General features: G+C 35.1%; 1 long non-coding RNA gene across 3 annotated transcripts in view; it reads left to right on the forward strand.

Moving 5' to 3' along the window:
* Positions 1-23,327, forward strand: part of LOC116419924 — a 53,566-nt gene that overhangs the window by 22,111 nt on the left and 8,128 nt on the right. Inside the window, exon 1 of one of the 3 annotated variants that reach the window (XR_004230249.1) lies at positions 10,084-10,159. The exons of the other annotated variants lie outside the window; for them this stretch is intronic. This is a non-coding gene — a long non-coding RNA (uncharacterized LOC116419924). Of the gene's footprint in view, positions 1-10,083; positions 10,160-23,327 lie in introns of those variants that run through there. 3 annotated transcript variants of the gene reach the window in all.

The following is a 23,327-nucleotide window of genomic DNA, read 5'->3' on the forward strand; positions in this document are numbered from 1 at the left end:
CATTATATATGATGCTTGTTGATGATTTTAAATAGATGCTACTGATAATTTTAAGGAAAACTCTCTAGTGTTTTTAATAGGATTTTTCTTAAAACCATCTTTTCTACTGCAGACTTGGATTTCCATGAAAAGGCACAAAAAATAAATATCAAAACCATTTCAGCTAGGAGAGCCATTAAAAACAAGTATCAAAAAGCCTAAATTTAGAACTATGCCCTTGAATCATTGCATCACAAAGTGTTAACTAGGATTTTCAAAACTAATAAAGCCTATTCAGCCTCACTACATCCACTAAAAATATTTTATGTTAATAATATTTAAGGGAGAGCAAAAACTTTTCTATCATTAATAAATAAAAATATTTTTAAAAAAATATTAAAATATTTTAAAAATAATAATATGAAACCTTATTAGTAGTTTAGCTATATGAGAAAAATTCCTCATTTGGGATTTTGGTTAGTTTAATTTTATTTTGGTGGCTATTGGGTCAGCAGGCTTTTTCACCTACCAATGTTGTACCATGACCAAAGAATCTGAGGACCATATGGATGGAGAAATAGAGTCAGAAAAAGAAATAAACCCACTAGATATCCCTGTGTAAATAGACGGAAAGGGAGCCCCAAATGAGGTGAATCATGATAGCATCAAGTCAATGTGTCCTGATGAAAGCATGGATTTATCTGCACAAGTGACATATTTCAATCATTTTTCAGTTGTATCTGACTCTTTGTGACCCCAACTGGGGTTTTCTTGGCAGAGATACAGGAGAATATTTGTTTTTCTTTCTCCAGTTCATTTTACAGGCGAGGAAACTGAGGCAACAGGGTGCAATGATTTGCTCAGTCACTTCTCTGTGAGAGTGAATTTGAATTCAAGCCTTTCTGATGCCAGGCCTGGCGCTCTATTCACTGCGCCACCTAGCTGCCTTTGATATATTATGGTTTCTCAAAGAAAGAAGGAAAATTACTATGAAATCATAGATCTGGAACCAAAAAAAAAAAAAAAAAAAAGTGGGAGGGAGAGAAAGAGATTGGCTATTATCTATTAGAGAAAATTAAGATTTAGATCCTGTCTTCAAGAGAGATAGCCATATTGTTATTTTTTTTCTAGAAAAATTTTCCAATAAATTAGTTCTGGAAAAATTAGTTGAAAATAATAAGAATTAATTATTATAGCACTGTAAAATTAAGCATAAAATACATATATATATGTAATTTCATTTCATCTTCACAATGACCCTGTGAATTAGGTGGGATGACTATTATTCTCTCAGCCTTATAGATAAGAAAGTAGAACAAGAGGAGGTTAACTGAGTTGACTACAATCACATAGCTAATAAGTATTAAAAATCAGTTTAGAACCCATTTTTTCTGCCTCCAATCATAGGATATAAATTGAGAGCTGAGAGAAATGTGGAGGTTACAGAATCCAATTACCCCACCCTACCATTTTACAGACGAAGAAACTGAGACCTGGAAAGATTAAGTGCCTTACCTAGGATTTCACGGCCAATGGTTGTTAGACCTCTCAGTTATTCAATAAGCATTTATTAAGCACTTATTATAAACTCTGGAAATACAAGAAAAGCAAAATAATCAAATAAGTACAAAATTAAAAAAAAAAAACTTCAAGTGCTTGCTCTCCAGGAGCATTTATTCTTATTTTTTTCTCTTGGTAGTATTTTAGTTTTTCAGATACACATATCGTTCCCAACATTGATTTTTGTAAGATTTTCTGTTCCAAAATTTTCTCCCTTTCTCCCTTATACCCCCTCCCTCCCCAAGACAGGAAGCAAAGAGATCATTTATTCTAATGGGAATGGGAATGGAACATATACATAAAGAGCTCCATGCTAGATGCATGGAGGGATGATGGAAGATATCCTGAAAGCAAGAATAAATCTTAGAATATAACACAAGAGTACTTGATTTTCTGTGTAGCATGAACTCCTCTGGTAACCTGATGAAGCCTGCAAATTCCTTCTCAGAATAAGTGTTTTTAAATGCATAGGATTATAAAGTAAACTAATTATACTAAAATATAATTAACAATTTTTTTATTTTAAATTCATAAACCTCAAGTTAAGAATTACTAAAAAAAACATGTCAGAGCAGGATGGGATCTTAGACCACAGGATGTCCTTTCTGGAAAAAGACTATAAAAATTAGAATGATGTTAGAAGGAATCTTAAGACAAAAAAACAACAACAACAACAAAAAAAACTAAACCCGAATGTTAGAGTTGGAAAAGATACCAGAAATGCACTGTTATACCTATTTGTTAGAATGAGATTTGGTGAAATATATACAACAAATGTCAATAGGATAGACTCTAGTAACATCCAGGAACCTTTATATGATTGATTTAGGGTTATCTCTTATAAAGAGGAACTTCAAGGTGAGGAGGGGAGACACCTGTGAAAGCAGATGCCAGTGTTTCACATCTAGGTCTAGTTGGGAGAGCTTAAAAAGGAGGAATTTTTTCTTAACTAAAATACATAAGAGAGGGAAAAAAAAACAATTTTCAGATTGAGTGGTCTTTGGCTGTATATGTGTGCCTACTGTTTAGAAGTTCATGGTAAAGGAATTATGTCTTAAGACTTTCCAGAGAGATGGGTAGCCTAAAGAGGAAAAGGAATTCTCTGAAAAATTTGCCTTTCACACTGTATTGTCAAAGAATATTTTGTTTGTCTAATTTAGTTTTGTTTGATTGTTTTCTGCTCATACACATCTGTAGTAGCAGAATGCAGATCAAGCTGAGAGGTATTGGTGTCTGCTAGACCATGGGGTATCAATCACTATAGAGGAATACAACCAGGCTCTTTGCAAAACCTGCATCCACTAAATTTATGCTTGGTTTTTTGTTATTTTATTCTCTGTGTGTCTCCCTCTGTCCTTTTCCTGTGTCTCTCTTTTTCTGTCTCTTACTGCCTATTCTGTCTCTCCTTTTTGTCTCTCTGACTTTGCTTTCTCTCTCCTCTGTCTCTTTTTCTTTATTCTGTCTCGTTCCTCTTCTCTGTCTCCCTCTTCTTTGTCTTTTCTCTCTCCTCCCTATCTCTCTGTCTTTCTCTGTCTCCCTATCTCTTTCTGTCTTTCTGTCACCTTGTCTCTTTCTGTCTTTCTCTATCTCCCTGTCTTTCTCTCTCTCCTTTGTATCTCTTTTTCTATCTTTCTCTGTATCCTTATCTCTCTTTAGGTTTTTTTCTGTCTCCCTGTCTCTCTCTCTCCTCCTTGTCTCTCTTTGTCTTTCTCTGTCTCTTCTCTATCTCTTTCTGTCTCTCTCTGCCTTTCCTCTTTCTCTTTCTGTCTTTTTTCTGTGTTTCTCTCTCTGTATCTTTCTGCCTGCTTTGTCTCTCCTTTCTGTTTCTGTCTTTCCTTTCTCTCCTCTGTCTCTTTTTCTTTGCTTTGTCTTGCTTCTCTTCTCTCTGCTCCCTCGTTGTCATTCTCTCTCCTTCCTGTCTCTCTTTCTGTCTTTTCTGTCTCCTCTCTATCTCTGTGTTTCTCTTTCTCCTCTGTCTGTCTTTATTTGTTCTATCTTGCTCCTCTTCTTCTGTCTCCCTCTTGTTTGTCTTTTTCTCTCTTCTCCCTGTCACTCTTTCTGTCTCCTCTGTATGTCTTTCTCTTTCTCCTCTGTCTCTCTTTCTTTGTTCTGTCTTGGTCCTCTTCTGTCTCCCTCTTCTTTGTCCTTTTCTCTCTACTCCTTGTCTCTGTCTTTATCTTTCTGCCTTTCTCTGTCTTCTCTCTATCTCTTTTTCTTTCTTCTATCTCTTTGTCTCTGCCTTTTTTCTCTCTTTCTTTATTCTGTCTTGCTCCTCTTCTCTCTTTCTCCCTCTTCGATGTCCTTTTCTCTCTCCTCCTCGTCTGTCTTTTGTTGTCTGTTTTTGTCTTTCTGTCTCCTCTCTTTGTCTTTCTGTCTCTCCTTTGTCCATCTCTTTTTATCTCTCTGCCTTTCTCTCCTCTCTTTCTTTGTTCTATTTTGCTCCTATTCTTCTGTCTCCCTCTTCTTTGTCTTTTTTATCTCTCCTCCCTTTCTCTCTTTCTGTCTTTCTCTACTGTCTCCTCTCTACTTCTGTCTCCCTCCTCTCTATCTCCATTTCTATATCTCTCTATCTTGGTCTCTTACATTACCTCTCTGTTTTACAACTAAGGGCTTCTACCTTCTCTTTTCCAAAGATCTCTGAGAAGAGAGTAGAAGAATCGGTAAAAATGCCTGGCTGCTTTTCCTTTATAATTCCCCTGAGAACTTTGCTGGTATTGAAATGGTTTCTGAAGGTTTTAAAGGCTCCCCACTGGGCTAGGGGACCCAGTTTCTATACCCTTGAGTTACCCAGTAAGCCTCAGATAGAAAACCTTCCCTGCCCACTTTAGATCTGATGTGGTTCATGTGCAGGAAAAGAGAAGAAAAAACTAAGAAAGGGAGATGATGTTTAGGGCCATAATTTCAAAGTGTCTCTTCTCACTAAGCATTTGGGTAGCATATTGGTAAGTTAAGGATTCTGTAGTCTGGGGTTGGGATAGGGGGCAGGACTGATTTCTTTTTATATGAAACCAACTGTTCTCCAGCACATTATTTCTTGTGAGGATTCTAAGTGTGGGGAACACCTGAAGCCTTTTATCTCCCTCTTTCCCCAAGATTTGCTTTCATGGGGTCCTAAGAGCAGGGATCATCATCTTAGAGAGGTGCTGGTTTGATAGATTTCTTTCCTCCTTTCTTTTGCCCCCTGATCAATCAATCATTCAATCATCACATAAGTCAGAGGAAGAGAAGTTGTTATTAAGCACCTACTTTGTGCCAGACTGTGCTCAGCATAGGGAATATCAAAATGAAAATTGGTAAAAACAGTCCCCATTCTCAGAGGTTTATAAGCTAATCATCATTTGGGCCAATTGGGACTGCGATTCCAAGTCCATACATGAGGGGGAAAAGGCATAAGGGAGTGAAAAATAGCTTACTTCAGACTTTCTTGGAAGAAAATGACAGGGCCACAGCAGAAGACAGACCCTTTGAATTTTTGGTTTAGGATTTAGCTCACTAAGTCTTGCAGTTATTTGGCTGCTCTTGCCACTGACCTGCCTTCTATCCTCAATTCAATTAGCTTCAATAAGCATGTAATAAATGCCTACTTGTATTAGGCACTAGGTTAAGTGCTAGGACCACATGAAAAAGTGAAAAGTCCCTGACCTCAAAGAGTTTGTAATCTCTTAGGAGGAAAATAATATGTACACAGATAAATATAAACAAAATAAATACAAATGAGGTCTCCATTTTTCAGAAGTATAATAATATCTACCAACAAAAGAAATCATCTGTCAGTTAGCCAGTTAATAGCCATTCAATAAATTTAGTAAATACTTACTATGTGCTAGCTAAAATCCAGAGATATATATATATATGTTTTTTTAAATGGCAAAAGACAGCCCCTGCCTTCAAGGAGATTACATTCTAATGGAGGCGACAACAAGCAAAGAAGTATATATATATTTTTTCTTTCTCCTTTGAAAACATAGCATCAGGAGCCTAAGGTCCCATGAGTAACGTAAGAGAAAAGTATTTTTAAGTCTTTGAGGGGATTTTGCTTTGAACTATAAATATCAGGTATAAGTATAATTTTTTCAGTAATAGAGAATGAATCCATTTTTGTTAGCATCCTCTCCTCCTATTCCAGCACCCCACTGTATTCAAAATCTTTATTTCTTTAGAAGAGGGTCCAAAGAGCTCTGGCAGGCCTAGATGCAATTAGATAAAACCTAGTTTAATAACTAGTAAAGTCTAGAAAATAGAGGCTGTTATTTATGTGTTTAAAAAAAACAACTCCCAAATCAAGATATATCTTCAAATGCTGGAGAAGCGCAATTAGGATGATCTTGCTGACTTATCAGGGAAGTTCAGTAGGGTATGACTAAAACTATTGAGAAGGGAACCTTTGAATCAAGAACTTCCAGGGAGAAAAAAACAGTGAGGAAGAAAGCAGCAAGAATAATAACCTTTCTCTTCTCCTTCACAATTTAAATTAGTGAACCCTGATGTAAACAAAAGCACAACAACATTGATTTAGAAATACAAGGGTCTTAAAATTCATCTCATCTAATTCCCCATTTTTCAGATCAGGAAACTGAGGCCCACGAAGGTAGTTACTTCTCTAAATTCACACCGGTAATTGATGATCAAATCCAGGAATTTGTAGAGTTAATTAAAATGGTCAAATTCTAATATGGCAAAAAATATATTATATAGGAAATGTGATAAAGAGAGAGGAAAAGTCAAAATGATAAAATCAAGTCAATCCAATTCACTTTTTAACTATAAATTTTCCATATGAAAATTAAAATTTTCAAATTATGCCTTTTTTGAGAAACTGATTTTTAACTTTTAAATGTAAAGACTAAGAAAATTTGAGTATTCAGTTAAAGTTATAAATTTCTTGGCTGAAATATTTGATCTTTCATATGTCAGTTTGAAATTCAAGATCTAGAGATTTTTTTCCCCAAGATATTGTTTTGTGGTAAAATGCATAGTTTACAAGAGGGCAGAGTAGAGAGAGAGAGTTAATTATTTAAATATCATGAAAAAACAGAGAAATGATTCATTGAGACATAAAAAGGATGCAGAGTATTCTAAGATAAAAATATAAACTTTATATTTTAGGTGGAAAGCAGCAGCTTGTTAAGACAAGCTGGATAGGGCCTGAAAGAGCATTTAAAATTTAAAACAAGTCATAAAATTCTTCAGGATCTTGAATTTTAATTCATTACATTTTTTTTTTTTAAGTCTTGATACCTCAAATTAGCACTTGGAAATCCAAATGTCCAAAATAGCCTTGTGCTTTTCAAGGAGCTGTACTGATCACCCAATTAATTCATCCCTTTTCTTTCTCATTTTTTGGGGTAGGAAAATTAAAAATTTCCTGTCTTAAGCTGAATGACTCTTTTAAAAGGATAATTTATTTTCTGGTAAAGAAATTTTAAATTATTCATTATTGTTTCACATCCCTACTTATTGCTTTCTTGAGAAGAGGGACTTTGAATTAAGAGATATAAGTTGTGAGGAGGCTTCTTCCTATTTTTTGAAGTAAATGGAGTGAATGTTATGGAAATGTTAAAAAGAATTTTTTTTAAGCTAAAAAAAAATTATAGTACTAGAAATTGCCCTGATAAAAGTACAGGATATTGAAGGAAAAGCAAAAACCAACCCCATAATATAGCTTAAATAATAGACATTTGTACCTGGAAGTGATATCTTTGTATTATAAGAAACAAACAAATAAACAAAAAGGAAAATGATTTCTAGACAATTATCTGGAGAGACATGATTTGGAATATTTTTGCCAAGTAAAAAAACAGCAGCTTTTCCAGATATCTAAAATACTCCAAAATGCTCATATAAATTGTTATAAATAGGAAAAGGAGGGGGGAGATAAGGGATCTTTGATCAAAGTTGATAGGATCATGACAGTTTTAAAAGCAGACAAGGAGACTAAAGGAAAGATTCTCCACAGAATATATTCTCAAATAATAGATAAATCATGGCTGGGAGGGTCAGAAAGTAAATGTAAGCATCCTGGTCAATTAGGCAAGAACTGATGTTTAGAAGGTGATCTTTTCAATTGTGGTTAATTGTTATTAAAAAGGGAACATCAGAGAGATAAGACAAAGTTGTCCTATATACTCGATTTATATTTTTTGTAGCCAAGCTATTGGCATCATTTACATAGAATAACAGTTAAAATTCCATTTTTAAAAAGCTGATTATCTTAAAACAAATCAACCAAATTTTATATATATATATATATATATATATATATATATATATACAAATATATAATATATACACACATACATATATATTATATATATAGTAAAAGGTCTAGAAACCCATGAAATTGGAAAACTTTTGAAATATTTCATAAAATCAAAGAATGAAGGGAAATATTATCCTCAGATAATTAGACCTTGAATTAAAAAAAAAGAAAGATATTTGTACATTCTTAAATTCTGCTACATTGATAGCATATTTGGAAAAAAATACATATGCTGCTTTGTTTTTTTCTTTTGTCATTTATGTTATGGAAAGTAAAAAAAGGATTGTTTATATGAAATCAAATAATAAGAATAATTCCAGTAAAATGTCATCCACTGCAATAGAAAAATATTATAATATCAATTTTTAGGTTTAAAAATACTCATTTTGCAAAAAGAAATGGAAGTATTTTGAAGCTTTAGAATTCACATGACTCCATTTCTGTTTTTGATTTTGAAAAAAAAAATCTTTTCTAGATCTCTCTTTTTTTTTAAAGCTGCTGAAACCATTTTATCAGTTTTATTTATTAAGTTAAGACTGACTTAAAATTGCTTAATTAAGTTATACCAAAATTCTAAGTGATTTTTAAAAAAAGATTATGGTGATTTGCCAAAATATAAAATGATTTCCAATAAAGTTTTTAAGTAAAATCTCTTAACATGTCAGTTTTAAAAAAATTTAATCTTAAAGGTTGAAATGAGGAAAAAGAAAAAAGGCAACATCTTAATGAAATCTATAATCTCACAGTGCAAGGAGAGACTTTGTAGGTACTTACTTGGGAAAATGTGAGGCTGTCAGTTACAGTTCTAATTTGACTTTTGAGCCTTTTTCATGAAGCTAGGAGTATAGTCATTTAGGAAGAAGGTTATATAAAATGTCCAGATCATATCTAAAGAATAATAGTTGAGGGAAAATGGGGAGAAAAAAAAAAAGATTTCTACTTTGCTGGATTAAATCTTGGCTAAAGATATTTGGGGGAAGAAATTGAGGGGAGAGACAAAAATAAAAATCAGTGCAGTAAGCTAAAATTACAAATATATATATATATATATATATATATATATATATGTTGATAAAGCACTGTGAATTTTGTTGAAACTAGGGAGGGTACATAAGGGAAAATGGAAATATTAAAGATATGCTTTCTCATTGTACCTTCTCCAGGGTAAAATATTATTTAAGAGAAATATTACATGCTTAAATTAGATATTTTGGGGGATATTTGATAGAAAATAAACCCCTTCCATGAGTTATTTTTTTTTAATTTGTTTTGTTATTTTCTGCTGTCTTGTAATTTTCAATACAGCTTACATTTCTAATGTACTTTCAAAAGAAAGAATATTCTGTAAAAAAAAAAATCAGTTCTAGGTTCAATTTTTCCTTGCATCTTAGTATGAAAAATAAGTCAGTTTTTTGCCAGAATTTGGTCGTTTCAGAGTATGAATTTAAAAAGAAACGAGATTATTGTTTATCTGGCATCCAGGGCACCTTTGAGCATGTGTTCAGTCTGTGGCCTGGCAGCTTAAGGGCATTTAACTTCTCTTTGCACAGCCCCGATCCCCCAAAGTTCCATGGCTTCTAGACCTCTAAAAGAAAGGTGTTTTGTTGTTGAATCCTGGTTTTAATGAGGAGACTGAGGAGTTTCATGAACGAGGATGGTAGCTAGGCTGGAAAGGTGTCTCCTCCCCAGCCCTCCTCGCCCCTCAGCTCTTAGAAGAGTCTGTGTATTTGTCAGTTTCTGTGGCCGGGCAGCCTGGGAGAGAGACAGGACAGCAGGGGGTCTCGGGTCTGCTCCTTGTCCCCAGAGAGGGCGGGGAGCTTGCCTTGCCCAGGACTGTTCTGTGGGGGTTTGAGGGGAGAGGGGACACTTTTTGAGAAATCAGCTTTATTTTGGGAGGAGGGTCGCTTGCTTCCTTGGTTTTCCCTGGGGTTCGTGCATTTCACGGGCTGGAGAGAAACAGGGGCCATCGGTCTGGCGGGAGGTCCGGGGATGGCTGGAAGGTCAGGGGTCAGCAGCTCTGGAAGACTGCTGAGGTGACCTGGGTAGGGCCCCACTGTCCCGAGCCCAAAGAGCTGAGGAGGACAGGAGTGGGAAAAGGCCTAAGAGAAAATGAGGGAGCGGGCACCCCCAGGAGCAGCGTGGGTGGCCGGGGGGCCTGAGGAAGGGGATGGGAGGGAAGGCCCAGCTCGTTCCCCATCGGTCCGCGAAGGGTTAATGGCCCGGCAGCCCCGATGCATTGTGGGACTTGTAGGCGCTAAGCATTATGGGAGCTGTCGTAAAAGGCCGTCCACGTGCTTTCCGGTCATGGCTGCCGGCGGGAGTCTTCTGAGAGGCAATTCCTGGAGCTCGCTGGGTTTTGGGGTCGGCCAGGGGTTCGGGCTGGGTGATTGGGGGCTGGGGTGACCCCGGGAACTTCCTGTGACTTCCCTGTGCCTCAGTCTCCCCGTTTGTCAAATGGCGAGAGTAGCCTCGACGGCTGCTGAGGCCTTTTGCTCCCCTGTGGGGACGACATTTGTACGCAGTAGGTGCTCAATGAGTGCTCGTTCCCGTGCTTCTCTGCTCCCGGAGAGCTCTGACTGCCTGGGCAGGAGTTGGTGACCTTTTGGGGACAGAGGGGGGCGTGAGTGACCCCCTAAGGGTCAGGGCGGCCTGGGACTGGGGTAAGGTCTTAAGGCCGGGCTCTGTCCGTTTCGGAGGGCTGCTCTTGACGTCAGGCCGGTCCTGGAGCTCAGAACTAGTGCGACCTGCGGTGGGGGGAAGGGGGAAACCTCTGTAAGTTTGCGTTTCCAGACGCTCCGTGGGCAGGGGGCGGAAGGTGGGGTGAGGGATGTTCCAGGACCCAGGTTCAGATTCCTGGCCTGGGGCTTCTTGCTCCTGAGAGTGCTTTGTTATTCTCCCCAGACGTGGGGCTGAAATAAAAACTCTTGAATTGGCTGCGGTGGGGAGCCCTGGCTTAATTAATTGCCTGGGAGCGTGCAGGACTTAGATTCAGGAAGTCCTGTATTCAGATTCCGAACCCAGTCTTCCATCAGCTAAGGGCAGGTTGTTTAACCCCTCCTGGGCCTTCCTTTCCTCCTGGGTGATTGGGCTTCCTGGCCTCTGAGGAGCCATTCTGCAGCTGAACTTCGCATCCTCAGTGGTTGTGGTTGAAATCCACCTCAGTGGTTGTGGTTGAAATCCACCAGTATTTGTATGAAAGGCAATATAGGAGTTGTGGCTTTGCTTTGTATTTTGGCATTTCATGTCTACTGTGGGTAACATTGTGTCTGTCCCGTAGCCGGACTAGTTTTGGGACTGGAGGAGTAACTTTGGAAAAACCAAAGCCTTTCCCTTGACACATTGTTGCGGGGCATCCAACAAGTTAACCTCTCGGTCCCCTGGCACTTTCTCTTTAATTTTCGTATTAGTCATGTTTTGAGAGACATGCATCCAGAGGGGAAAATAGTATGCTTCAATCTGCATCCAGACTCCTAAGTTTCTTTCTCTAGAGGGGGATAAGTCCTTTGGAATTATGTATCTTGTCTCGAATCAATGTATAAATCATTCACAGTTAATCATAGTTGCTATTACTGTATATATATATATACATATATATATATATATATATATATATCTTCTGGTTCTGCTCACTTCACTTTGTATCAGTTCATGTAAGCCAGGCAATTTTCTAAAACTACATTAGAAACCAGTAATCAGCTATGCCTGGGTGGAATTTCCCTATTTGTAGTTCCCATGAAAAGAGGTCCCAAAGAATAAGAAAGGGAGTAATTGGTGGTTTGCAAGAATGTGTTTAAAAGTAGCTGAGATCAACTATTAGGGACTTTTTGTTTCCTAGTGGAGAAGGAAAGTGAGGATTTTGTTTCCTAGAACATTTGGAGAAGTGTGAGGAAGATGGTAACAATTATAAGTGGTTTTAATATTTGCTTAATGAGATTGTAAAGGGCATTAATGGGCAGAGCCCCATTTTTGCAAGTTGATGTTCATGTTAGTCTATTTAAATCGGCTAGTAAATTATATTGGCACATGAGAGTGGATATCTGTATTTCGTCCGTCTTGACACCATATTAAAATCTATAGTGCGTGTGTGTGAAAGATGTGTCAAGAGTAATGAGTTTCCTGACACTGGGCATGTACAAAAACCTGATGACCATTGTCTGAATGATTAAGTTACATAGAAGTGACCCCAGAAGGGATACTTCCAATTCTTAGCTTATACAATCCTGTGTATATCGTATGTATCCCACTGATGATGTATTTCTGCTCCTATGTTCATAGATTGTACCTTATCTGATCTCCATATTCTTTTTTTTCCCCTTCACATTCTTTTTAATTTTATGAAGACCTCATTTAAAACGTCAAAACTCCTTTAGGGCAAATCAACTTTTAAAGTTTTATCCTTAAGAAAAATTGGTATCCTTTAATGGAGTGTTTTCTAATAGACTAATGAATAGATTCATAAAATATTGTGAGATACCATATAAGAGTGGTTTGGCAGAGCTTTTTCAAGTGTCTGTTTCTAGGATATCTACAAAGCAATCAATAAATTATTCATATAAACATTTATTGAGGTCTTACTGTGTGCTAGATTAGAAATCATAGGAATGGGAAGACCACCATTCAAAAGTTGCTGGAAGATTAAGTGAGGCAATGTATGTGTGGGTTCTGTAAATTTTGGACTGTTTTCTTGTTTTTGTGGGTGAGTAGGAGAGGACATTGGACCTGTGATTTTATTCCAGTAGGGAAGAGTTCCCTTATCACTTTTTTTTATTTTTTTATTTTTTGCCTATAGGTGTATTACAGGCTCCATTTGCTTCAAGTTTTCTAAAATTATAAAGTCATACTTAAATGGTGGTCATAATTGCAGTCACATTTGTATAGTTCCAATTCTACAAACATTTCTGTAGAGAAAAGTAGACTATGATGTGCCTATTCCCTCATATAAAAAGTAACAGGTTAGTCTGTAAATTAATCCAAGATTTCTGACTTTTGGCTTCCTATAACAGTAATCATAGAGTGCTGCCCTTAGTTAATAGGGAACAATGAGAGAATTGTGCAGTGTAGAGATAAGGGCAGTATTTAGGATTTGTACCCTTGGTTTAAGAGTAATCTCATAGCCTTGAAGGTTGGGCAGTTTATTTGTTGACTTTCTTTCTAATTTACTAAGTTTTAATTGCATTGTGGTTTTTTAACTGTTGAATTAATTTCTCCTTATAAGATAACTGCAGTGTTCACTGGTGGATTCCTAACAGCATTTCTTTAGAAAACTGATTCCTTAAATCTGGTCTCAGACACTTAACACTTCCTAGCTCTGTGACTCTGGGCAAGTCACTTAACCCCAGTTTCCTCATCCAAAAAAAGAAAAAAAAATGATTCCTTGGGATCATGAGGGTAGTATTATTTGAATGGGCTTGAGCGGTTAGCTAGTCCATTTGTTTTGTAGCCTGGAGAAGTTAAGTGACCTAGATCAGGGATTCAAATTCTAGTCTTAAGACTCCAAATCTAGAAATAAATAAATTTACTCTCTTCTAAACATCTTGGGGGAAGGCGGGGGGGGGGGGGGGGGGGGGAGCAGAAAATAACTTTTTCTGAGTAAAGAAGGAGCAAGTTCAGAAGGAAGATTTTTCCAAGAAATTATTAATAATCTTGAGTTGTCTAGAAAGACACACTCTCTTTTGCTTCTGTTTTCCTTGGAATTATCTGATCACTTTTTGCTCACCATGCCACCCATACTCCTCTCCCTTTCTAGTTCTCCTTTCTGTATTGTATCTCTTCATTAGAATGTAAGCTCCTTATGGGCAAGGGTTTCCTTCCTTATGAAGTATTTAACACAGTGCCTGAATACTTAATAAATGTTTTATCATTCATGTTGTTTTTGAAGTTTTATGAAACAAAAGAAAAAAAAATCCTAGAACTTAAAACTGCAAAAACTAAGTTCATGCCAAAATAGCTTTGCAAAAGATTAGAAATTTCCTGTAAATAGAACATCCTTTAAAAGTACTTATACAGGAGCAGCTTGGTGGTGTAGTGGATAGAACACCAGTCCTGAAGTCAGGAGGACCTGAGTTCAAATCTGGTCTCAGACACTTAACACTTCCTAGCTGTGTGACCCTGGGCAAGTTACATAACCTTTAACCCTAATTGCCTCAGCAAAAAAAAAAAAAAAAAGTACCTATGCAAAATGCTTTATTTAGTGGCCCAACTTTGAAACCTACTTTTCTGGAATTTAAACTTGCCAAGATTTTTTAAAGAAGATCTAATAAGGGTAGTGTACCTTTGAAACATCTTTTTTTTTTTTTTAAACATCTTTCAAAAAAATTTTGCAGGTAGATTAAACTCCACAAGATTGTTTTTTAAATCCAACTAACAGAATATCAATTGGATTTCATTCGTTACCACTCTTGACTAATTTTTTTTTTATTGTCTGTAGCCTAAGAATGTGATATGGTAGTACTGGTCCTTGAAAGTTGGAATCAAAAAGGATTCACAAGAATTTGTGATTTCAACACACAACTACTATATATAACTTTAGTAAATTCAACTTCAATGATCTGATGCCCATAATCACACAATCACAGGATTTTGGATTTATGTATTCCTAACTCCAAAGTCCAGCAATTTTATCTACTGGTTCATACACTTTCTCAATGTAAGATAGCTTCCTAACAGGTAGGCTCTTAAAAGCAATATGCTTCATCTTCTGAATTACATAAAATTTACCTAATCATGGAACTTATAATGTTTATAATTGTTTTCTTCTTATTCTATCTACTGTTACCTAATAACAGTAAAGTTAGACAATTCTTCCCCTTGCATTATAATTGAACTGCTTGTTGAAACCTGGAGTGTAACCCTCAAAAGAAGTTTTAAAGTTTGCAAAGGACATGCTATAGAAGTCCATAAAACTAGAATAATCTAACTTCATGAATATATGAAAACTAATAATCTTAAACTGCTGAGAAAATACAATGGAGTTTTCCATCTTGACTTTCCAAAATAATATTCAATCATAATGACAATTATGTAGGCAGCTGTTTCCTTATTAAGAAATCTCTTGTTCAGTTAGAAATTAATTAAATATAGGGGGGATTCTAGGAAGATGGTGGAATAGGTCAGAAAATTCCAAGCCCTCCAGATTTCTTCTATAGTTGAAACAACCGAGCTTTTCAGGGTAGAAAGCAAAAATAAAGAACTGGGGAAGAGCAGTGGTTATGGGACAATTGGAAAAGACCTCAAGATTTCAGGGGAGAGGAGGATCAGACATCTAAATGGGAAGATCGAAGGACCCTGGACACCAGGTGCTGGGGACAAGAGCAGGGGGGCAGGAGTGGGGAGAAATGCTAGCACTGTATTTCAACTGAAGGTGAGAAGGAACTAGCACATGCCTGATGAGTATAAAAAAAGAAAAGATGGGATGGAGACACTGAATCTTTGGGCACTTACAGGAGAGTGAGTTCTTGGTTTTGATTCAGGCCAGAGGGGACTGAAGATTCCAGCCACTAGCTGGGTGAAGAGAGCAAAAGCATTTCCAGCATTGAGTGACTGAGGGCCCTCTCTTTGTCTTGGAGGGGGAAAAGAATATTGAAGTCGGGCCCTGGACAATAACAAAAATAATAGTAAGGACCTGAGACTGGACTCTCCATGCTCCACATCCTAGGATTACAGGTGATTATAATAACAAGCTGCTAAAAATCTAGAAAAACAATAAAAATAGATAAAGCAAAAGAGAAAGAACCCAATCATAGCTACTATGGGGAAATAGGGTTCATTTTCAGAGAACATTGAAGCAAAAAAAAGCCTCTTCTACTCCAAAGAGTTCTAGGAAGGACCTTAAAAATAACTTTAAAAATCAAATAAGAAAAATTGAGGAAAAAATGAACAATCCAAGAAAGTCAACCAACTGGTAAGAGATTCAGAATTTTAAGGAATAAAACTTGAAAACTAGTATTGAGCAAGGGAAAGCAAATGATGCTATATGTATGATACCACGAAATAGCAAAACAAAAAGAATTTTTAAAAAAGAATTTGAAGCATTTCATAAGAAAAAATAACTGATCTGGAGAACAAATCAAGAAAAGAAAAAATAAGAATTATCACACTTTGAAAGCTAGAATAAAAAAAGGATTCATGAGACAGGATTACAAGAAATAAAATTGCCCTGAAGTTTTAGAACAAGAGGACGAAGTAGAAATAGAAAAAAATTCACTGATCACCACCTTAAAGAGATTCCAGGATAAAAACCTACAGGAATATCATAGGCAAATTTCAGAACTGCAGATTAAGGAGGAAAAAATTAAAATACTGCAGAGCCACAATTAGAATTACATAAGACTTAGCAGCTATTACATTAAAAGACCATAGATCTTGTAATATTATATATTAAAGAACAAAAGAACTGGAATTGCAATAAAAAATGACAACCCAGAAAAGTATAATACTGAACAGCAAAAAAAGAAAAAAAACATTGAATTGACAGATTTTCAGGGCTTTGTTGCAAAAAACAACAACAACAAAAACAAACAGCAACCTAATCTTAATGTTTGGGGTAAAGAACAAATAGTAGAAACAATCAGTAATTTCATAATGAAACAACATGTTAAAATCTATGGGAGACCATAGATTAATCAGAGGGAAATGTATATCTCAAATGCTTATATCAATAAAGAAAAAGGAGCAGACCAATGAATTGGATATGCAATTTAAAATAAACTACAAAAAAATCTCAACACAAAATTAAAAGTGAAATTGATGAAACTGAGTGTAAGAAAACAAATTGATAAAGTTTTCATTATAAAAAAATCAGTAACCAATTAACCATTGGTTAATATGATTAAAAAGAGAAGAAAACCAAATTGTTAGTGTTAAAAATGAGAAGGATGAATATATCACTAAAGAAGATGAAATCAAAGCAAGTTTAAGGAGTTATTTTGCACATTTATATGCTAATAAATCTAACAACTTAAGTGAAATGGAAGAATATTGGCAAAAATACAAACTGCCTGCATTATCAGAAGAGGAAGTAAAATATCTAAATAGATCTATTTTAGAAAAATAAATTGAACAGGTCATAAATGAGCTTCCTAAGACAAAAGCACCAGGACCAGACAGATTTATAAGTGAATTCTATCAAATATTTAAAGACCAACTAATTCTAATATTAAATAAATTAGTTGGAATACTAGACAAAGAAAGAGTTCTAGCATACTATTTCATGAAACAAATATAATGAATACCAGACATGCTGAGGTAGTTTAACGAAAAAAAAAAAAACTTAAAAATAACTGATTTTGTCAATAATACAAGTAAAAATCATATCACTAGATGCAAAAAGAAAACTGACAGTACAATACTCATTAAAAACACTGAAAAGTATAAGCTTTTCCTTAAATTGATAAGATAAAAGATAAAACCATTAGCAGGCATTATTTGTAATGGGGATAAGTTAGAAGACTTCCTAGTAAGATCAGGTGTAAAATAAGGATGCCCTCTGTCACCAATATTATTCGATATTGTATTGAAAATCCTAGCAATAACAATAAAAGAAGACAGAAATAGAAGGAATCAAAATAGGGAATGAGATGGTAAAATTATCTCTTTTTACAGATGATATGATATACTTGGAAAATCCTGAAGACTCAATTAAAAAATTTAAATAATTTCAGCAAAGTATTATAAGGCAATAATTATCAAAACTATTTGGCACTGGCTAAGAAATAGAAAGGTAGGTCAGTAGAACAGAGCAGATATGCAATCTATAGCAGCAAATGAATAAAGTAATCCCAGTATTCGAAAAGTTTAAACACAAGTTTTGGGGATTAGAATTTATTATTTGGTAAAAATTGTTGGGAAAGCTTGAAAGCAGCCTGGCAAAAATTGGCATAGAACAATATCTTATACCATTTACCAACATGAAGTCAAAATGCATGTATGACAGATACAAAGAGATATTAAGAGAAAATTTGAACAACATGGAACATTACCTATCAGGCTTAAGGACAGGTGAACAATTTATGTACAAATGAGATAATGTTGTGAGATGTAAAATCAATGATTATGATTACATTAGAATTTTTTAAAATGTTGTACAAATGAAACGTGGCCAAAATTAGAAGGAAAGCAGGAAACTGGGGGGAAATTTAGACATTTCTTCAGAAAAAAACTTCATACCTCAAATATGTAAAGAACTTTGTCAAATCCATAAGAATGTGAGTCATTTCCCAATTGATAAGTGGTCAAGGGATGTGAATAGACAGTTCTCTGAAGAAATAAAAATATAGTCATATAAAAATACTTTAAATTATTACTGATCACTGATTTTAGAAAAACAGAGACTCCCACAAAATAAAGATCAAAATGAGCAATATTATTTTTAAAACAATTTTGAGCAACCAAGTGGTTCTATTATAAATACCCAAATTAATCACAAGTATCCTCTGAAGGAAGTTGCTGTTATAAATCTATCTATCTATCCCACTTTGTTATAGAAATGTTTATTTCCTAAGAATAAAATACAAATTTTAAAAGTAAATTAGATTCATTGAAAAAGAATTTTAGAAAATATTTTTTTTTTTTCGCTAAGAACTCATGCCTCTTAGGAAAACTCAGTCCTTTTGACCATATATATTGCCTCAAAATGTTCCCTTTTTAAACCTCTCATAGTATTTGATGATATTTCTTGATTTTTTTTTTATGAGGCAATTGGGGTTAAGTGACTTGCACAGGGTCACACAGCTGGGAAGTATTAAGTGTCTGATACTTAACAATCCTTCTGACTTCAGGACTGGTACTCTATTCACTGTGCCAACTGCACTGATATATATTACTTTATAGAACTGCATTTAAAGAAAGCTGGGAAAACAAACTGTTGCAAGCAAAGATTAATAAATATTAGACTAAACATCCTGAGAAACTAAAATGTTTATGTGAAAAAAATCTCCTTCACTGGCTATGAAATAATATCCAAGAAAATTAGAGAAGCTTTTCATATGCTGACATTATGCACTGTAATTGATCAATGTTCTTATGCCATTGAAAGTCTTGTGCTTATTTGGAATCATATCCAGAAAGCAAAAACTGGTATATCCTTTGACCTACTGATACAACTATGAGACTTATACCCCAAAGAGATTAAAAGGAGAGAGAAAAAGGGCAAATATGGACAGAAACAAACCATCAACCCCCATAGGAGTACTTTTTGTTGTAGCAAAGAACCAGAAACTTAAAAAAGAGTTATTTTAACTATTTCTCTCACTATTTCTGCCTCCTGCCCCTCCCATTTCCAAGATGTTTATTGAATTGAAGGATGCACATTAATGGGAAAATAACTGAATAGCAAATTATGAATGTAATGGAATATTGTATAATAAGAAATGCAGAAGAGCTGGATTCAGAGATAATTAAAGTAATTAAAGTTTATATGAATTGAGGCACACAAGTGAACTCCCAGGAGAATAATTTATACAAGAATGAAAACATTAAAAAATGATTTGAAATTCTTGAGAACCTTGATCGATGCAGTGACCAGTCATAGCCCCAAGAACCAGTGACGTGGAACATGCTCCTCATCTCCTGATAAACATGGTAGACTAGAGATGTCAAATCAAACACACACTTTTGGATATAGACAATGTTTGTTTTGGTTTTGCTTCACTTTGCTTATTTGCTACAAGAAAGGGTTTTTATGTAGGTGGGAAGAACAGAGAAGATAGGGATTGTTATGCTCCCCAGAATAAAAAAGCATCATTGACACATTTTTAAAATGCATAGAAGAGAACAGAAGGAAATGCAGGGAGGAGGAACAAATAGGACAGGTTTTGAAACAAATTTGTTGAATTTATATACTTTTTAAAAATACATAATGAAGATTTGCTGATTTTTATTTTTGAGGTATCTGCTTTCATTGATGAAATATCCAAAGATTATATGCAAGGACATTTATCAGTGGGATAAAAGTGTTCTCTTGGTGTTCCAGTGCCCAAATTAGTACAAAGACTCAATTGTGTCTAAGAAATGTAAACTTTTGGAACAGTAACTACTCATTTGCCTCAACGTGAAGTCTTGGTAAAATTAATGCTGTTGCAAATGGCATTGTCTACCTTGACTGTTATAAGAAGGGCTAATAAATGTTTTAGTCAGCCAGGGGATTCTTGTGGAAAGAGATAGAATTTGCAAAATTACTTTGCAATTGTCTTCAAATAATGAATGAATGACTATCAAGATGGAGACAAATATTGCCATAAAGTCCATAGAGAAATACAGGATGCTGTGAATCCAGACAGTCCTTCCTAAAGATTTCCGAAAGAAAACCATGCATGATATAAGTTTGATTTAGCTTCTCTTACTGTATACTTATGAATTTTGACTTCCAAGAACATTTCTATTTGTTATATTTATCAATTAAGAGTAATTTGACTAATACAAGTTATTTGACCAAGGTAAACTTCATTCTTGTGTCCTGAAAAGAGTGGCAAATATAATTTCTGATATTTTAAAGATCGAGGAAAATGAGAAAGGTACCACAAAACTGAAGATAAACATCCCAGTTTTCAAAACAAAAAGTGGCATATGTTAAACCAAGTTTTAATTCATTTCCAGAGAAAATTCCAGACAAATAACAAATAAGATGACTAGTAAACATTTAAAAAAGGAAAATGATTACAGAGACCTCTTTAAGATAGGCCCTGCCCATCCATAATGACCAAGCTTGGAGTAAAGAAAACATGAGAAGTTTTCTCCCTTATTCTTTAAAGATGTGGGGATGTGGGTATATATGTCAGGATTTTTAGATACTTGTCTTACTGAGCTATATTTTCTTTTTTCTTTTTTGTTAATAAGTGATGGTTCTTAGAGAAGGAAAGAAGTGATATATTAATATAGTGAGAAATGATATAAAAACAAGATCAATAAAATTTTTTTAAATAGTTCATATAATTAACCTTATTTTACTTTTTTGGCTCTTGCTAAACTAATAAATCAGAAAATATTATAGATTTAATATACCCTTTTTCACAGGACATTTGATAAAATCTCATACTATTTTTTACAGAAAAGATGGAGAAATGTGAACTACATAATAATAGGTAGGTTTAGAACTGGTTAGTCTCTGGTTAGTCATGCATTATCACTAATGGTGCAGTATGAACAGTGGTCTCTAATGCAATAGTTCAAGGATCTGTCCCTCTACTATAGTAACATTTTCCTGAGTGATTAAGATAAAGGCATGGATGGCATGCTCATCATATTTGCAGATGACCCCAAATTTTGAGAGATTGCAAATATACTGGGTCACACTCCAAAAGGATCTTATCAGAACAAGACTGAATTTGACTAGATGAAAGTCAGTAGGGATAAACATAAAATCTCACATTTGTATTAAAAAAGAAAAACTAACCACACATACAAGAAGATATGGACCTAAATAGGATAAAATTGAATATTTAAAAAGATAGGAGACTGCAATGGCATTATTTATTAACATTGGTAGATTACTAGTTCTTTATAATTACCATTTCCTTGTGAATAAAAAGATTTGCCAGCCATTTCTTAGATCTATTCTAGAATTTTCCCAGAAATTGAAGTAAAATTCACTGACTTACAACATGTAGACTGTTTCCCTCTTTAAAAATTAAGATATCTATTTCCCATTTTGTATTATCTGTTCCATTTTCCATGATCTTTCAGATCACACTAATGATGACAGTAAGGTTAGCTAGATGGTCCAGTAGATAGAGCACCAAATCAAGCATCAGAAAGACCTGAGTTCAAATATGACCTCAGATACTAGCTATGTAACCTTAAGCAAGTCAATTAATTGTATTTGCCTTAGTTTCTTCCTCTATAAAATGGACTAAGGAAGGAAATTATGAAACATTCCAGTATCTTTGCCAAGAAAACCCTACTTAATGAGGTCATGTAGACTTAGAAACAACTGAAATGCCTGAACAACAATAACTGCAAAATAGTGGTTCAGTAATCACACTTCCCAGTTCTTTTAATTCCTAAGGACATAGTTCATCCAAGTCAGGTGACTTGAATTCAACAGGGGCAGTCAGATGCTCTCTTGAAATCTCCTGGGTTATCTTGGAGATCAGCTCCCTGTTATTTCTTATGCAAAGGTCATTCTCACATATAAGGATTGAATAGCTCTGCTGTCCATTGTCAGTTATACTTCACCCAACCGTCCCAACCAAAGCTCCTATCCATTCTTTGAGCCTCTTTTTGTTCTTCAAAAGTCAAAAATTTTTTGTTGTCCTTAGCTTCCCTTGCCAGCCTCAGCTTGTGCAGAGCCAATTTTTTTTTTCAGTTGAATTTCCAAAAGAAAAAATAAAATCCTTATTGGAAATATGCACAGTACATTTTTTCAATACCCACACTGGCCATGCCCCAAAACACAGGGCTCTCTGTCTTTACATTACAAGTGCTCTCTAATAGGGGTAAGTCATATGCTCTCTCTGTAATCCTCTGCACTAGTGGTTTATCACTGCATTTATTGGAATTCTAAAATCTTTCAAAAATGTTTTTCTCTATAATGTTCTGTTGACTGTTCTGCTTCTGCATCAGTTCATTGAAGTCTTCAGCTTACTTTGAAATTGTCCATTTTGTCATTTTTTATGGAATTTAACATTATGGTATATGAATATAATGGAATATTGCTACTCCAAAAGAAATTACAATATGGGCAATTGTTTCAGTTTTTCATTACATATGTCACGATTTTCTATTTGCCTCTGCTTAATGGTCTTGCTTCCATCTTTTATACATTTCTTTTTTAAATTAATTGATTATTCATCTCGTGTGTGTGTGTGTGTGTGTGTGTGTATGTATTAGTCTCTGGATAAATCTCATTTTTACTTCCATTTGAAAGTGTTTTCCATTATGGCTTCAGAATTTCTTGCTTGAGCATCTTCCATCCCCCATAATATTTTGGTTAACACAATCCTACCTATCTTTCCTTTGAAACTCTTCAAATATGCTTTTCCAAAATTTAGGACACATTTTACATTATACTCAATTTCTGTTCCTTTCCTGTCACTATCATTTCCATTTCTGTAGCCAATTTATCCTTATTAGTCAGAATTAGATACTGAATAGAATTTCCTCTTGTAGGTTCCTCCATTTTTTGAAGGATGAAATTATCCTAAGATATGTCAACAAGTTACTAGCAGCTTTGTTTTCAAGGAGGATGGGAGGGAGGGAAGGAGAGAGAGAAGGAGAAGAAGAAGAAGGAGAAGGAGGAGGAGAAGGAGGAGGAGGAGGAGGAAGGGAGAGAGACACAGAGAAAGAAAAAGAAAAAGATTCATCTATTAACAAGTGAAGTCTCCAGTACTACAGCAAGCTTCAGATCTACAAAGTCATCGATTTCCTCTTTCTGACCTGGTGGTCTACAGTATACTCCAACGATAAAAATCACTTTTGTTTCTCCCTTTGTTGAACTTCACCCAGTCCTATGTCACTGTATGACACTCTATATCAGGCTTCCCTACTCTTACTCCTGGATCATAGTCACAGTTGAAAGGGACTTCAGAGGCCATCT

This window comes from Sarcophilus harrisii, chromosome 6 (assembly GCF_902635505.1).
Source record: "Sarcophilus harrisii chromosome 6, mSarHar1.11, whole genome shotgun sequence".
In the NCBI taxonomy this organism is placed as follows: Eukaryota; Metazoa; Chordata; class Mammalia; order Dasyuromorphia; family Dasyuridae; genus Sarcophilus; species Sarcophilus harrisii.